The sequence below is a fragment of the Phoca vitulina genome, unplaced genomic scaffold (assembly GCF_004348235.1).
Source record: "Phoca vitulina isolate PV1807 unplaced genomic scaffold, GSC_HSeal_1.0 scaffold31, whole genome shotgun sequence".
Taxonomy (NCBI): Eukaryota; Metazoa; Chordata; class Mammalia; order Carnivora; family Phocidae; genus Phoca; species Phoca vitulina.
This window is the reverse complement of record NW_022589734.1, coordinates 16,493,245-16,509,534: the sequence shown is the minus strand read 5'-3', so window position 1 is coordinate 16,509,534 and position 16,290 is coordinate 16,493,245. Positions and strand designations below refer to the sequence as shown.

The 16,290-nt window shown below is 47.2% G+C and overlaps 1 protein-coding gene across 13 annotated transcripts in view; it reads left to right on the top strand.

Moving 5' to 3' along the window:
* The window catches only part of ATXN1 (ataxin 1), a 391,544-nt gene that overhangs the window by 199,287 nt on the left and 175,967 nt on the right, over nucleotides 1-16,290 (top strand). For 12 of the 13 annotated variants that reach the window (XM_032425008.1, XM_032425004.1, XM_032425012.1 and 9 more), the window contains one exon: nucleotides 5,582-5,642. The exons of the other annotated variant lie outside the window; for it this stretch is intronic. The gene's annotated coding sequence lies outside the window, so the exon portion shown is untranslated. The remainder of the gene's footprint in view (nucleotides 1-5,581; nucleotides 5,643-16,290) is intronic. 13 annotated transcript variants of the gene reach the window in all.

The following is a 16,290-nucleotide window of genomic DNA, read 5'->3' as shown; positions in this document are numbered from 1 at the left end:
TTTTAATTACTCTCCTTGGAAACCATTCACCAGATACTATCTCCCTCTTCAGTTAGAGGCTTTGCTGTTGGGGTTAGATCTCTTGGGATGGTCTTTCTGTACATGATTTTCTTCAGTCGGTACGAGGGCTGTATTTCTTTTTCATTTTTATATTTGTGTATTTTTACTCCCTAAGAGCCGTTTTCCACTACATGTTTGGTATGTATTTGCCATTATCTTTCCAACTTGAGGACAAGTTTTAGAATTCAGCCCCTGCCCTTTGAAGTCCAGGTAACTTCTCAGAACAACTTGGTGTCCTTCATGCTTTCAGCAAGCAGCCCTCTTATTTACGGTCCAAGGAGAATTCATTCATTTCTGCATATTTTGAATGTTTGCCATAGAGGCCGGGCACTGGGCTAGGGGTTGGGAAGACAGAAATAAATGATGTAAATTCCAAGCCTTCAGAGCTGGGCCGTAATTGGGGAATGTGTACCCACAGAAATGTGTAACGGAAAATGGGAAGTGCTCTTTGTAGAGGTACGTACGACATGCGATATTAAGTCTGGGGAATTTGTAAACTTACTTGAATCTTTAAATTGAGTTAGACGGTGGATAAATGGATCAGATGAGAAACACATAAATATTATTATTATTTTTTTACTCTGAGGTAATAGATGGAAAACACTGAATGAAATAAAACGCACGTATCGTAACCAATGGCCCCCAATGAGGCTGGCGCTCTTGCATCATTATTGTTCCAGCACATTCTTGGTGTTTGGGTCATTAACATTGCGTTGAGGTCAGATGAGAGTGTGTTCTGTCTGCCACGCTTTGATAAGTAAAGTAAAATGCTGATGGAGATCATTTAAGATCGTCTCTATGCTGTTGATTGCATGCTTGTGGCTCATAATCAGAATGATGCAAAGTAATTGTTAGACCAACTTGCCAAGGCTACATTTTGTGTCGTTGCAACTGTCAGCACTTTGGTCCTGCTGTTCTGCCTGGAGAATGCTTGCCTGGCACCTGTTGGACGACTGACGCCGTGCTCGCCACTCAATGGCCTGGATAACTTTTCTTCTGGCGTCCTTGCTTCCTACCCCCATACAACACCCTGGGAAAGGAGTATCTGCTTGTTTGCTGAAAGCAAGGGCTCTTTTTTGTGTGGTTGACAGAGTGCTACATATTGCAGTTTCTTGTAAAAACCCACATGCGTGGTGCCCGCTTTGCATTCTTGCTTCGTCAGTGACTGGTTATGCGACCTCAGGTGGGTTGCTTGTCTTGAACCTTGTTTTCTTCATCTGAACAATGGGGCTAATAGAACTTATTTTACAGGGCGTTTGCGAGGATTAGAAATGACAGAAGAAATCTTGTGGGCACAAAAGAGCCACTCAGTACGTGCTAGTAGCTAATGTTAAGGCATCCAATGTGGTTACCCAGGATGATACTCCATGTTTATACAATGAGAAGACAAGGGGCGCCTGGGTGGCTCTCTCCTTAGGCGTCTGCCTTCGGCTCAGGTCATGATCCCAGGGTCCTGGGATCGAGCCCCGCATCGGGCTCCCTGCTCCGCGGGAAGCCTGCTTCTCCCTCTCCCACTCCCCCTGCTTGTGTTCCTGCTCTCACTGTGTCTCTCTGTCAAATAAATAAATAAAATCTTTATTAAAAAAAAATGAGAAGACAAAAATTTCCAAAGTCAGTAGTCCGAAAATATATTGTAAGTGTGGAATATATGGTGTCAGCCCAGTTTTCCTGGCTAGGTCATATTTGCCATAGGCACACCAGTGGACAGAGATGTTAGAATTTGAACCACAATTTTCCATGGTTCTACAGGTCTGCTATACAGAATATGTACTGGGCCATCCCATGTACACCATCAGAAGATAGGAAGGACCCTTCGAAAGCAAATTTAATGAGGTGCATCCCCTAGCTTTGACTGCATAGAAGAGACATTGCATAGCACACAACATGGCCCGACCATCTGGTTCTTTCTCATGGAGAAAGCATTGACAGCAAGAGAGTTCAGCAAAGCAAAAGCTCCCTTCCTATAAGAAGGTCACTGTCAGATCTAGGGACAACTTACTGGCTTCTGACTTGTAACCAACAAAGGAGATCTGGGAAGAGTAGCTCGGTCCATATTCTGTGATAGAAAGTCACTGGTGTGAGTTGCTGAGATGTTTCTCTGATTCTATCCAGTGCTAAAATTTAACAGCTGTGTTCTTACCTCCTAATGTCAACTCTTCCACGTGGTCAAAATAGAACAGTAGAAGTCTCTTCCAAGAGCATGACTCCTTCACAGACTGTCACTTCCCCCCAAAATTGCATCAACTGGACGAGGGATAAAGTTTTAGAGAACTTTTGTTGGAGGGTAGCATGCAAAGGGATCATCACCTGTCCATTCGTGGTTTCGCAGATCAAACTGTTAACGTTTCTCTCCTTTGTTTCTCCACTTTGGGTGCCTCCAGGATTTTCCAGCTGGGAGTGGATTTGGCATTTTTCTGATGCCACAGTCCTGTCCTGCCTTTCTCTGCTGCTCCCTGCCCGTCCCCCACCTGCTGCCCGCTGGTCCAAGCGGTGTTGGCGATACTTAGAAAGGGTTCCTCCTAACTGGATGAGGCATTAGCCCCACACTCTTTGCAGATTGTGGGGATACATTCACTCCCTCAGCCTCCCCCCACAAAAGTGGTATTTTCCTGAAATGTTGCTAGTCAGTCGCATTTCGAGGTATGGCACGATTTTCTCAATCGAGGACGAGGATGTGTCGTGCAGCTGAAGCAAAACTGTATCACATATGTTTTACCAAATCAACCATTCCCTTTGAGGAGGCAAGTAGATGAGAAATACTGAGGCTGCACAAACATTCCACCTCTTGATGTTTCCTAAATATGGTCGATCCTGATTTTTTTTTAGGTTTTTTAACATTTATGTAATGCGATTATAATTTTGAAGGTTACTCAAGACTCTGCGGTTTTCAGTTTACCTTTCTATCGTGAAGTCACTTCACCGTGATCACGCTGAAAATAGGACACTCCCATCATGTCACACTTACGATTTCATAGCTGGAGCGTCGGCATCTCTATCCACCCTTAGCCCGAGGCTTTAAAATTTGGTCCTCTTCCGATATGTTGGAAACTCACCGAATATTGTCCTTTTTTGATAGTCCCTGTGGTGTCTAGTGCCGGTTTGTATTCTAAGGGACACCCACACAAACCAAAACAGTTTTTTGTTGCTAAGATTTCTGATATTTATTACAGTTTGCCTTTCTCGATCTTGACAAAAATGTAAAAGAAAAAGAACCGTGTGCTACCACGTGTAGTCATTTCTCGTAAATGTGGGGGCATGTCAGTAGACTCTATAAATTCAACAACTGTTTATTTAGTGGTTCATTCTTTCAATGAAAGAGTCAAGAATTAGGATGGAGGAGCACCTGGCTGGTTCAGTCGGTAGAGCAGGCGGCTCTTGATCTTGGGGTTGTGAGTTCAAACACCATGTTGGGTGTAGAGATTACTTAAAAAGTAAAATCTTTTAAAAAAAAGAATGATGATGGAGATGGATTTATTGCTATTGAAAGAGGTTTGTAGTATAACAAGTAAAATATGATCGGACTGCAAAACAGTATGAGTACTATCATAGTATGTTATGAATAAATTATAGGTATGTATATAATTTTATTTATTTAAGTATTTGTATAATAAACTCTGTGTACCTGACTGTAGGAGAGAGCATAAAGCCAAATCAGCCAAAATGTCCATAGTGATTATTAGTGGGGCCTGCTGATTTGTTTTCTTTGGGTTTTGTCCTCATGTATATATATATTTTTTTTTTGAGCAGTTTTTTTTTTTTTTTGAAGATTTTATTTATTTATTTGACAGTGAGAGACACAGCGAGAGAGGGAACACAAGCAGGGGGAGTGGGAGAGGGAGAAGCAGGCTTCCTGCAGAGCAAGGAGCCTGATGCGGGGCTTGATCCCAGGACCCTGGGATCATGACCTGAGCCGAAGGCAGATGCTTAACAACTGAGCCACCCAGGCGCCCCTGTCCTCATGTATATTATCTAATTACTCACAGTAAATGTTTTGCTTTGCTCTCATTCGACTCATCTAATTTTGAGGGTTTGGGCAAAAGAGAAGATAATACAGGTACTCACATTTTGACAAGTTATGGAATTATAAAAATCTCGCCTGTGTCTTCTGGAGTGATGCAGACCTAGAAACGTGTTGTGCCACGGTTTCTTTGTCCGAGTCTCTCCTACAGGCCAGGCACTGCACCGAGAGCATGAAACGTGCTAGGAAGTGGGTATTCGTATCCCATGGGGGAAAGCGTCTTGAGAGTTTATACAACTTGCGTCCCACAGCTGATGTGCACCTGAGCTGAGATGCAGACTCGGGACTGACTCTGAAATTAGCTCTTCTGATCTTGCTGGTTCTTACCGTAGACATCTTGGTGCCGTGAGGATGAAAAGGTTAATGTATGTGAGCGGATTCTAAAGTGTTGCTTTAAAAAGGAGGTGCTCAGAGCTTGTACCAGCGTGTACCATCTTTTGCTCCTGCGTTGTGCCCCTGTAAGGGTTTGCAGTGAGGCTCTGAACTTCTCAGGAGGCAGAACCACAGGGTCTGAGTCGCCCTGCCGTCCCCTAGCCCGGCCTGACAGTCTAGTAGGCAGGCTGCTCTCTGGGGCTGGGAGGGGGACCTTGCAGATTCTGAGACATGGGGTCTGGGAAGTTGCAGCCCGTGGACGTCCCGAGGAGGAGACCGTCCCTGGCTGCCCGGGGGCCACAGCACTCTCTTCCTCGTAGGGCAAGCAGGGGAAGAACAAGCAGTGGTCTTCTTAGAGCCCGCAGACTTCATCCCGAATGCTCTGGGATCATGCGCGATTTGCCAGTCTCAGGAGCTGCACCAGCTCCGCCTCACATCCCCTCCTAAACCTGCAAAGGCGTCTTTAAAACAGTCTCTAGAAATTTTTAAAAACTTGGATCTTGAGCTGAGTTCCTTATGTGATGTAGATTACACAATCTGTTGCTGTCACCCCCTTATCTCTCTTTGTCTTTCAGGCTTCCGCTCCCAACATTCACATCAGCTCGGTTCTTTCCCACACTTGATCCCAAACACCGTGGCTTCCTCACGGGATTACTCAGTCGGCGCCTCCCTGCCAAGTCCACATTACCCCCGCACCGAGCCCACTACAGATCCCTGTGGGGTCACAGGCTTCAGCGGGGGGTGCGTGGGGCTGTGTGTGCACCATTTTGGGGTGGGGAAGGTGTGCAGGGCAAGGGCCCAGGGCCGTCACAGGAAATGCTGGTTACTTAAGACATCCTCAGTTAGCCCCACAGTGGGACTGCAGACATAGATGAAAAGATCCATCTGATAAATGATTTCCCAGGCACTACCCTAGGCCCTCCTTTGTCATGAGGTTCTCATTTTGTGATGAAGGAATCATGCACAGGATTACTTTCTACATATTAAATGTTCAAAGCTCTGTTTTCAAAATTCACGTAGTCGGCCAAGCAATATATATCTCCAGCATCCATCAGGCATCGACTATGCACCTATTAAGTGTCAAAGCGCCGGGATTTCATGTTGTTTATTTAAAATCTCTTTCTCTTCCAGTTTTCCAAAGAAATTAGTCCTTTTTCTGGGTGAAACGAAACCAGTCTGCTGTTTTCATAGGGTGAGTGATCCTTTGACCCTTTTATATATTTTATATATCACTTTATCTTTTTATATATATTTTATTTTATAGAAAATATATTTTATATTTTTTCACATCAAAATTTTATCCAGTTCTCATGATGCTCCAAGAAAAGTGCTTGATAGCGTGCATTCTCTAGAAGCTTTCTCCTGCTTGGCACCAAAGTGTTCTTTCTACTCATCACATCTCTTCCCTTCAGAAGGGAAGGTTTCACTCTTGTATTTTTCTGCCGTTTCTTTTTGCTGTACACATGTTTTGCCCCTTATGAATTATTACCATTGTTGCTTTTACCTTGTCCAGCTTGCAGAGGGGAAGAGGGAGGAAGTTTCTCTTTTTCTCAATGACTGATGCACAGAAATACGGCCGTGGGCAAGGAGAAACCATCCGTTTTGTTCATATGACACACTGTCTCGTGAATATCATGACAGAGAGTAATAGGATGTGAACACGAGGTGGGACTTTAGAGCCCATCTGGCAAAGCCCTCTGCACAGGCCCCAGAGGGCCTCCCGTCCCCCATCTAGGGGCTTCTCGGATAGCAGCAGAGCGGGGCTGTTGAGAGGCACTTTGACTCCCAGACGTGTGGTGGTCTCCCCTGCTTCCCCCCACCCCGACCCACCCTGCACAGAGCTGTCTTTCGAGTCCCTTTTCTTTCTGAGGATGCAGAGCCGTAGGAGGTTGGACCTGATAACATCCCTCCGAGGCATGCATCAGGAGGGATGCCGTTTAACTAGTTAACTTTCCAGTAATCGTACTTGGCTCCTGCCAAGACGGGCGGGTGGAGTGGACGGACCCAGAACACTTCTGCTACAGACCTCATCTGAGAGGGCGTATTTTCCTTGGTGCTTCCCAAAGCGCTGCATTTGCAAAGGGCCATGTCACGTGCCCGGACGGGGGTGGTGCATCTGTTTTGCAGCTAGAAAGGGCGGCGCACCTGCAGGGTCTGACCAGCTGCGGACCCGCACGCCCCCACCCTGGACCGCGTGCACCTGCAGAGTAGCGCCTACCGGCTTCCATATCGGGCAGGGCAGATTTGACTCGCAGTCACAGAGGCTCACGGAGAAACATTTCTTGATTAAAAAAAAAAAAAAGTACTGTTTTTTACATGAGAGTGCAGTTGTGGAGTAAGACGGCGGGAGATGTGAGACTCTGATCGTCCCCTGGAATCCTAGAAGGCCAGCTTATCTGCGGCTTTTTCAAGGATGCCTATGCTAGAGCAGGCTCTGGATCGCGTTCATGTAGTTTGGTGAGCTAGGTGCACTCATGTCCAAAACATTTCATCTCACCTGGGGACCGTCTAAGTATAGTCTTCAGAGCCGGTGTCTACTATTTTATCCCACTTGTCAACTTAATCACTGTCACTTAATGAACGGGGGCTTCTTTTCTGCCCTAACTGGAATCATTGTTAAGGAGCCTGATGGCTTCTTATCGGGGGACAGAGATAGTCTGCTTTCCACCAGTGTCCGGAACGGAATTTGGAACATGGATTGCTAATTCACTGGCGATCGACTGCTTCCTACTCTAATACTGATGCTCCTGTCCCCAAATGCGTGATGTGTGTGAAGGTGCATTCACTAGCGGTCTCAACTCTAGGGTTTCCGTTTTATCATCTTACCCAAGAAAAACCCGGCAGGTTTATCCCCAGAGCACACCACACGGTATGAAGTGGGACATGAGATCTCCTGCTCTCTGGGAACCTCAGGGTCTCCGTGGAATCAAGAGATGGATTAAGTCTAAAATAAAGGACAATTTAGGGCCTCTGCGAAGTTGGGGGAGGGCCAGATCCCATGCCTGCTTTGTACTATTCACTTAGTAAAGAAGAAACTGCCGGAGAGGACTGAAGCAAGAGCGGTAAAGTCGGGGCCACCTGAATGCATTCCCAGCGCTTGGGGGCCACTTTGGTTCCTGCTGGGGTGATGGGTAGTGTGAAGTTGACAGGAGGCGCCAAATCATTACCCCAAAATATCCCAGGCCGTTCGCTTTTACCGGGGAAACGAAACACAAAGGGAAGCCACATTTTTCTTACTTAAAAAGCCGCTCGGAGGCTGGTCCCCACGCTCTGGGTTCATACCACGGAGGCCCACGTGCCCCACGTGCCCCGCATAGGTACGCCTTGTGGAACATGAGTGGCTGGGCTCCATTTCATGGTCTGCGGGGGGGCTGGACCCTGGAACAATCCCGCTGTTGTTTCTGAGCTGGAGCTGCGCTCCCGCTCGATGGTATCCCTTTAAGGGAAATCTAGGGAAACGCTCCTGCCAGTGATGTGATTTTCTTTGCTGGAGGCCAAGTCGCCATGGCATGTACTGGTTCCATAGCAACATGTCTGTGCGGCCAGAAAAAATATAATGACTGTGGCAGCCGGTATATCCCTGGCAGGAGGAGCCCAGCCCACATGCCCCTTTGCATTTCCCCCTTGACCCTGGCCGGCCTTAGCCCTCCTTCAGAGAGAGAGAGGACGTCGTGAATGCTTGCCCCCTGCCCCCCCATCCAGCTCGGGACTTGACCGGGGAGAAGACAACGTGTGTAGTAGAATTCTGCAGGCCCCATCGTGCCACCAGAGCTTCGTCAAGCAAAGTCGGTAGTCTGGGCCTCTCGTCAGCCCTGTGGCAAAGCAGCACCGACAGGATCGCACCGTGGGTGGAGCGTGTCCTGTGCTTTGCAGTTGCCGACAGCTTCTGGCTGGAAAGTGGGCAGCCAGCCACACGGAGCCGTGGGAGATCTTGGCAAACAGGGTACCCATTCCGTGTGCTACTCGGGTTTAGGAGACACTTCCTGGGGTGGAACGCGATGCCCGGATGCCAGGTACAGTAGGACTGCACAAAGACATGCAGTACGCAGGGCTTGTTTTCTAGAAGCTTCTACCAGAGGTGCAGGCTCTGATTCCAGTTTCTCCAGCGTGTGTAGGTGGGGTTGTAACGTGCCCCTGATGTTGTCCTATCTCTACGCTCCTCCATGAAACCATTGTAATCACTCTTGATTTCAACAGATGCTCCTCTCCCCCTGAACTCTGGGAGCATTTTTAAAAGTCTCTACCATCTATCTGACATGCGTCTGGTGTTTCCTCTTTTGCTATATAAGGCTTTGGGGGGTCTGAGCAGTCTTTCTAGATAGAGGGTAAGGCATTCAAGGTCAGGGACCATTTATCTTATTCTTGGTCTTTTTTTTAAATTTCCCTGATGCTCAGAACTGAGCCCTGTAGATAGTAACCAGTAACCAAATACCTGTATTTCTCCCCAATAACGTTAGAGTCCCATCCTGTCTCATAAGGAAATTGTGAAGCAAATGTGTTTATATATTGAGAATGCTTTTAAATTCTTCAAAGATAAATTCAAGCGATTCTTTTTCTAGCATGGTTAAAAAAAAAAACAAAAAACCTGTAGATATGAAATCAAAAGCTAGGAATGTCTGAAGACTTCACATTTCTTCATCTTCATTCCTACCGACGGTGACCTGTGGACTCTAGGGTTTGACGCCGGTGCAGAAACATCCCGTTCCTTGTCCCATCCCCCATATTTGTTGCTTCTGTTGAATTTGCCTTATTATACCATTCGGGCCAGACTTCTCAGGTACCTCCCTAGCAATGTCTTTGGAGCTGTTAAGTAAAAGATTTGAAAGATTTTTTCATTAAGGCAACAGGCTTGATAGATTAGGATAGTGGTTCCTAATTTAGTTTTGAGGTCTGTTGAGGGAGGGAAAGTTTTTATCGTATAAAAACTTTTATCTTAATAATAAGAGTTCTCTTCCCTTCCCAAGTTCTGAGACAGCTGAGAACTAAGACAAGCGTAATAAGGCAGATGGAAGCCAAAATGCATGTATGTGACTGCTAACAGTGAGCTGAGTTAGAAGGTGTATCTTAGGTTGAGAGCCCAAAATGGGCATCTCACTCCCTCGTCTCCAGTCTGGGTCTGGAACAGTCCACCTGCAGGGACATTTGGAGTCTGTGGGCCACTGTCTATGTGAAGAAGGAAGGAAAACACACTCAAAATTCTAAGTCTACTCAGTGGGAGGAGGTTCAGGGAAAGTCCTCAGCATGGAAAACAGAGGTGGGGGGATGGTGTTCCCTCTGGCTCTGCTCACACCTCTCCTCGCTCGACTCGGTACTCGGGCAAACGATCCCCATATATTTGTTTATTGGGTTTATTGTTCGTCTCTTCTATTAGAATGTTAGCTCAGTGAAAGCAAAAACCTCATCAGTATCGTTGACTGTTGTATCCCAGCACTTAACGCTGTGCCCGGTACATAGGAAGCATTTGATACATATTTGTTAACTGATTACGTGTTTTATGCCCCTTCTCACATGCCTTAAGTGCCTGGACGTCCTCGTGCCCTCTCTTGCCTGGCAAATACCTACTCGTAACATAAGACTTGACTGAGCTATCATGCTCCCTGCAGAGCCTTTCCTGGCTTCCCTTCTTCCGAGGAGCACCTTCTTGTTTGTACTCACCAGTTGTGAGTAGTTGCACACACACGTGTGTGTGAGCGTGTGTCCATGTGTCTGTGTATGTCTGCATCTGCTGTGTATGTGCATTTGTGTGTTCTTTCTCTCTCTCTGTCTGGCTCGGGCACACTTCAGTTCACTTACTTGCTGTATATTCATCCCCCTTACTACGTTGTAAACTCCTGGGGACCTGGACAACCTCTTATTCTTATTCATTCTTGTTTCTCTGATCTCTGCCACGTAGTAGGTGCTCAGTAAATGATAATATTAGCATTCAGAGTATGGACAGCATGCCAGGAACTGCTGTATCTTAGTACTTAAAACCACTTTCTGAGTACTTTACATATATTCATTTGTCTGATTCTCACAATCACTTCACAAGATACATTTTTTTTTAAGATTTTATTTATTTATTTGACAGAGAGAGACACAGCGAGAGAGGGAACACAAGCAGGGGGAGTGGGAGAGGGAGAAGCAGGCTTTCCGCGGAGCAGGGAGCCCAATGCAGGGCTTGGTCCCAGGACCCTGGGATCATGACCTGAGCTGAAGGCAGACACCCAATGACTGAGCCACCCAGGCGCCCTTACAAGATACATTTTTAACTCCTGCTTTACAGGGAAGCAAACCAAGGGCATAAAGAGATGCTCTCATAGCTGGTCTGATTCCATAGGTGTTATTCTCGACTTACTCTCAGAGAATGATTGTATCAATGGACGAATGAATGACTGAGAATCCCAGAAGCCCAGACCTATCTCATTATTAATAGGGCCACAGACACTGGGATCAACAAAATAAGTAAGAAATGATCAGCAAGCAACCTGGTGATGGGCCATGGTTGACCTAGAATATTGAGGCCATGGTTCAAGTAAATCCACACGTGAATCCCTAAAGTCTTACTGTAGCTATTGAGTTTAATTCCTAATTACCCATGCCAGCATAGTGCTATTGGTTAATGAAAATCAACAATTATCGTTATATTTGGGGAATTATTTCCTAATATGAGGGAGAATATGAAGTCATCAGTTATGAGTTAAACCGTTGCTGTGTGTAAGGCTCACAACTACATTTGGGGGGAAATGGTGGGAGGGGAGGATGTGAGTTGGAGGGTGAAGAGGAGATCCCCAAAAGTATAAACCAAGGTCACTGTATATGAAAGACTCCAGCCTAGTTGCGAGGACAAGGCATGATTACAAGCCAAGTTAAGGAAATGTAAAGAAATGGCAGTAAATGGAACTATCACAAAGCATTAGTACATGTGATTATTTGCCAAATGGTTAACATTAGAGAAAATGAAAGCTGTTGTATCAGTCAGGGTAGGATGGGGCTCTGCCGCGTGAAGAGTCAGCCCGCCACTCTCGTGAGTGACTGAACAAAATGAAAGTTTAGTTCTCACTCATACGGTGTCTGCTGCGGATCTGGTGGGTCTCCAGGACAGCTGTCCCCCATGCACAGCTCTGTGAGGCAGGCTGCTGTGATCTTTGTATCCTCTCGTCTGGAGGTCTCCTTCATGATCACAGGGCAAGGGAAAAACTGAAGAATTGCACCAGCAATGAAATGCTTCAAAGCTTCGCCCCAGAAGGGATACGTGCCACCTACTCTGTCCTAGACATAGCATCCAGCCTTTTATACAACTCGTATCATTCTAGCCCTCTCATTCATTTTTGTTTTTTTCTCCCTCCCAGCACACAGTAGGTGTTCAGTGAATATTGGTCCCTCCCAGCACACAGTAGGTGTTCAGTGAATATTGGTAAGGTGAAAGAATGAGTGAGCTACCATACTGTCTGATGGTATTTACGGCAGTAATGCACATGGCAGCCCCATAAGCCCAGACTTGGTCAAAGATATTTACTAAAATTAAAAGAGCATGAATAAAAGTAACCATGTAGCTAGCATTAATTAGGCATGGTGAATGGAACATCATAAAGACATGGGCGGGCGACATCCAAATCCATTGGTGGTTGAACTCACACTTCAGCCCTGTCTCTTGGCCACATCACTGTCTAATGGTCCACGGCATGATTTCACAGTCCACATTGTTGTCTGGTGTCAGCCTGCCTTTCCTAGCCTTCTTCTTCTTGAATGAGATGGAGATCACTATCCTTATTTAAAAATTAAGAAAGTTAATTAAGGAGAGGTTAATCAGTCCAGAATGCTTCCATGATTCCCACCCAAGTGTCTTTGACTGCACCGCACCATCTCTCTCCCGGTTTAGGCTCACTCCTTCACCTGCTGCCTCACATCCTGGGGTCCTGGAGGATGGGCAGCATTTACCTTCAGATCAACGGGGGGGCGGGGGGGGAGTGATTCAGACAGGAGCAAAACATGTGCTGAGCAAAGCATAGCCGCTGAATGTGAAAAATAAATTGGAAACTGTATGTGTGATTCAATACAGAGTGGAGAGTTTACAGAAAGGAAGTGGAAAATTGCATTGGAAAGATAGGTTGGGGTCATAACACGTGTCAGACCAAAGAATGGGTCTTTCAGCCATATCTTGCTACATAATCATTGGTCAAGAGAAACCAGAGTACAAGGAGGGATCCATGATCACGGCCACTAAAAAATTTTAGAAAATGGTGCTTCTTTGTTCCTGGTTTGGGGTGGGGGTGGTGGAGAGGGAGGGGGCTGAGCCCTCTGCCTGTTACTGTTTAAACATGAACAGGGGAGTGCTGTGGAGAGGATCCTGAACCAGGGGTTGGTGGTCACTGGAGATGTTTTAGCAAGCCGGTGATGTGACCAACCATGTTTCGGTGAGGTTAGCTTTACCGCTGTGTTCATGGCCCATGAGAGGGTGGGGAGAAAACCAGACACGGGGGTATTACAGGCATAAGGAAATGAGATTTTTAAAAACTCATGCAGGAGCATTATGAAGGGGCAGATGTGGGATTGCCTACAAAGAAAAGCTGACCAACACGGTGCAATCTTTGGACATGAGAAACATAAGAAGGGAAGGAGTTGGTAGTAACTGGATTTTTTAGTCTGACTGGTTGTGGAAGGTGCCCTCTCTTCTTTAGTTTTTGGGCTTATTTAAGTAACCGTGTCATTCAGTGAGTTGGGGCTTCCCGGGTGGACCCGGGGCATAGCCTTGGACCAACACAAGCCCCTTTGTGTAATCAGGTATGGTCTTAACCCCCGCCCTTCCACGATCTCTTCCTTCCCCTGCCCCTCCCTCCCCGAGGTTTAGGATTATCTTCAATCAGCAGCAAAAACCAATTGTCAGGCTGAAATTTCATCTCCACCCGAGCCCTCTAGTGGAGATAAAATGGTTTAAATGTGGGCCAGAAAGGTAAAATTAAATGTGTGATTCTGCCTCCTGCCCCTGATGAGAGAGGGCTCCCCGTCCACGCCGTGAGACCTGTCCCTGTCCTGCAGGCTTGCCTTGCTTTCAGACACAACCTCCCCACGGCTCTGGGAAAAGAGTGGTAGTGTTCTGCTGGTTAGTCAAATTTTTGCAAGCTGACAGTTCTTCTGAGCCTCGCAAGGCTGCCGTGCACCGCTTTCTCAGTCGTTCCGGTCTGATGAGAGAGAGCCAGTTTTGATTTGCGGGAAAGGAGAAAGAATGCTGTCTGATGGCAGAGAGGAGGAAGGAGCTGCACCCCATTTTCCTGCCGAGGGTAGTCTGCATCACCTTGCTTAGGTGCAGGTCTCTCGTGGTAGAGGATAGTCCAGTCGACAGGCTGAGGCTGTGTGCAGCCCATGTGCAGCACCTGTTACCCCCAAGGAGCCGGAGAGAGTACCTGGGCTCCCAGGGCTCCGGGACTCCATCAGCCCCACATCTCTTTCCCCTGAAAGTCGACTGGAACTAGACAGATGCTGTCAGGAGAGAACAGAACTCCTAACACTGTGCCTTTTCCCCTGCTCTCCGCGTGGCGCTGTGGAGTAGGCATCTGTGGCCAGAGATGCAGAACGTGTAATAGAGTAGGAGGGCCTCTCCCGAAGATGCCCTTGGCCATGCTAACGCTGCCCTTGTTGGTCAGACCCTCCTGTTTACCCTGCTGCTGCCCTCTACAGAGGCTCTCCGCCTTCCTGCGGCCGGGCAAGACATAGGGCCTGCCGGGCGTGGAAGATGCGTGGCCTTGGCGATCCTTTAAGCGCCTCGTGTATACCCATCAATTCGCCACGATTCATTAGATTGATTCGTAAGTCAGGTTACTTTGGAGTAGCAAGACGATCGGGAGCCTCTGTCATCTCGGGGGGAGGTATATATTTAGACAGAAAGGCTCCCCTATTAATAGACCATTCTGTGTTGTGTTGCAGGAGAAGGGAGAAGCCGGCTTTAAGTTTTGTTCCGCATCTCCTATAGTTTCAAGGTACTTTCTCACTAGTACTAGAGACTTTAAACATTCCCAGTCTCCAGTGATATCTATATTCTTTTGATGTACTCTACATAGAAACCGGAGCAGGAACTGGCTTCAGAGTAAGCTAACCAAAGCATCTTGGGGCTTTTGATCACTTTCCATTAGCACGAACAGTAATCTGTGTCCTGTCGGATTTTGTTTGAAAGGCCATTCATTGTTTAATGAAGATAAACATGTTGCTGGGTATTTAATATGTCTCCTCAAGTCAGGAACTGAAAAATTCATACATGTTGGCACAGAGGGGATTCTGAATGCCCCAAACATTTCCATGGCCATTGGCTGAACTTTTGAAGTGTGCTTGCACTAAAAGAACAGATATGGAAAAGATGATTCACTTGAGTCCAGTGGGCCCCTCAGCCACATCTTTGCTACATAAATTTGGTCGAAAGAAACCTGAGTGCAAGGACGCCTGGGCAGCTCAGTCGGTTAAGCATCTGCCTTCAGCTCAGGTCACGATCTTGGGGTCCTGCGATCGAGCCCCACCTCGGGCTCCCTGCCCAGTGGGGAGTCTGCTTCTCCCTCTCCCTCTGCCCCTCCCCCGGCTCATGCTCTCTCTCTCAAATAAATAAAATCTTAAAAAAAAAAAAAGAAGCCAGAGTGAGAGAAGAACACGTGATCCCAGCCACTAACAAATTCCTAGAAAGTGATGCGCGTTGTTTGTTTCTAGTGTGATGCTGTCGGTGGTGGGCAGAGGGTCCAAGCCACTCTCCCTGTCCCTGCTGTACGTTTCGTGGATGCTTCTGGCTCTGCACCCCTTCTCCCCCTGACTTGCAGGAGGGAGGACATGGCTGTGGCTAGCGGTGTCTGAAAACCTGTGGACAGAACTCTGAGAAAGCAGATCTCCGGGCCAGCTGCACGCGTTCCTCAAGCCCACTTGGCTTTTTGACATATTGGGAGGAAAAAAAAAAAAGGCTTGCATTCTAAACTTGTTTCTATCTTAAAAGGGAGTGCCTTTCCAATGCTTACAACTTGGAAGTGCTGTTTTTTTGTTTTTTGTTTTTTTTTATAGTATGTGACAAATGGGGCTGCTGACGTCATCCTTGGAGTATGGAGTCCGGCTTCCTCACTGAGAGAGAACAGTAAACAAAGCGCTTACTTTGTTTTTCCTCTAAAATGTGCTACTTTCCGTAGAGTTGAGAGGTGACTCGAGATGTTCCTGTTTTCACATTCAGCTATTTCCTGGTTCTGTGAGCATACTACATTCCGTAGCTCCCAAACATTTGAGCCAATTGTGTCTTCTGCAGGAGCTATTTATGGATTCGCAAACAAATGGTGCTTTCTGAGGAAGGAGAAGCGTGTATGAAAACTCTGTGGCAAAGCCTTTTGTGTGAGGCGTGGCGGCAGAACTTCTGAGAAGCTGGCTTTGGGGGGAATGGCATCCCCGCCGCAGCCATGAGGCCGAGGGGAGGGCGGCCCTCCTCATGTGTTCTGCTGTGAGCTAACACCTGGCTGCCTCAGGGCGCCTGGCCCGGTGACCAGACCTGAGAGTCTGTGCCGAGACCAGCTTGGGGAAGAGAAGGATGGGGTGCGAGCTCAGCCTCGTCCCTACCAGCGAGGTGCAGGAGGAAGCCGGGCTACCTGGGAGGCGCCTCAGACGGACGTTCTCACTTCCCCCTCAAAGTGAACTCGGTTGCCTCCAGGCCTCCTGCCCTCGTGGTTCTGTCTCCTGCACCCTGGAAAACATGTTTCCAGTAGACATAAGCTCAGTCTGAACTTCTGAGGACATTAGTAAACAGTCTGGGGAACAAGGTGACGGTGCAGGCTTTTTGGCTGTTGCTACTGAGGTGCTTGCTTCTGAGGGAGAGAGGAGTGGTAGAAGGTTGGAGACCAATGCTG